Source organism: Belonocnema kinseyi, chromosome 10 (genome assembly GCF_010883055.1).
Source record: "Belonocnema kinseyi isolate 2016_QV_RU_SX_M_011 chromosome 10, B_treatae_v1, whole genome shotgun sequence".
In the NCBI taxonomy this organism is placed as follows: Eukaryota; Metazoa; Arthropoda; class Insecta; order Hymenoptera; family Cynipidae; genus Belonocnema; species Belonocnema kinseyi.
Genome location: NC_046666.1, coordinates 44,754,542 through 44,756,222, shown reverse-complemented (window position 1 = coordinate 44,756,222; position 1,681 = coordinate 44,754,542).

Below are 1,681 nucleotides of genomic sequence, written 5' to 3'. Positions count from 1 at the left end.
ATATGATTGAGGGCCAACGACAAAGCGAGAAGCAAAGCACCGGTAATGATTTTCATGATTTTCGTATAAACAGAGGAAGCTTTATTAGAGAATTTCTGAAACACAACTGTATATTAAGTATTTTACAAGATGTTCCACTATACTTGCTATCTTTCGCAATCGGTCGTTGTATTAAAAAACATGTTATTCCGATAATTTTGAAGAAATAATGAAGACTAATAGTTTAAAGAAACAGAATTTTAGACTTAAAAGGACATTTTTCATGTTTTAAATTAGGAAACTAATCAAATTTATGAAGTTCTAGGTTCCCCGTCATACCGTCGAATGAGGTTGGTATTTGCCTAGTGGGTACAAAATTTGGCGACGTCTTACAACATCGTTACGACATATTTACGACAACTTTACGACATCATATGTCCATGTCGTTCAGGTGTCTTTCCGATATCGTAAATGCGTCGTATGATGTGACGATGTCTTTCCAACATGGCAAAGACATCGTACCGACGTGGACATAGGATGTCGTGAAGTTGTCGTAAAGATGCCGTCACGATGTCGTAAAGACGTCGCCAAATTTTGTGCCCACTGGGTGAGTTTACTTTGAACAATGAATAACACAAACTATTGTCAGGAGTAGATAATGAATCACATGGAAGCGAAGGAGTTGTTCTGTTTATGAATGAGACTAAAGCAGCATCTCATTGAGTATAAATTTGTATCTACGAGATTGTTGTGGTTTGAACGAAAGTGGGAATTACTCGAGCTATGGTCAGGAGTAGATAACGAATCACATGGTTTTTAAGGTGTTGGTTTGCTTGTGAATGAGAGAGCAACGCATCATGTCAAGGGGCATGGATTTGTATCCCTCAGATTGTTGTAGGGTGAAATGCAAGTGGGCAACAGAATACTATTTATCCTATCATATTATGTCCAAGTTGATAGTGAAACAAGTAAAGTCAAAGACGCTTTCTGAGATCCTTTAAATGATCTTCTATGTATTTGCGAACAAGGGGAACGAATCATTATAATGGGAGACATGAATGGATTGACTGGAGTGCAACTCGAAGGAACGAACATGATGTTATGTTGTTGCGGGTATCCACAAATAAATAAAAACTGGCACAGATCGCTTAGCTTATTTTTAAAACAGGGCTTGTTGGATATGAGGGGTTCTGAGTGCAATAATAATCATCACCTTGTAGTTTAAAAAATGAGCGAAGGTCAAGGATGAAGAAGAACGAAAACCAAAAAGTAAAAAAAAACGCAAAACAAAATTGAGAAATTACAGAAACAGGAAGTGCAAATAGATTTTCAGAATAGATAAGGTAACCCAAGAGGCGCTAATATACAATATAGATATATAGCACTCATGGTCTATGTTCCGGGATATCATTATTAGAAGGGCGACCAAAGTGTGTGGTACTGCGGTTGTAGGAAGAATGTCCGGTAATGCTTGGTGGAAAGATGAAATCTGTGCAGTCGCCCATGAAAAGAAACAAGCGTGTCGAAGAAACTTGAACACACAGAAAACACAGTAGTGAATTTTTGTTGTGGGTAATTTTCAAGTAGATTAAGTTCCTTTTCATCGAAACAAAACAAGATTTAAAAGAGTTGATTTGGTAACCATTTCCAATGTGGAGGTGTCCTTTTTCAAGATTTAAAATTCTTTGTTCTTCTATTCGTC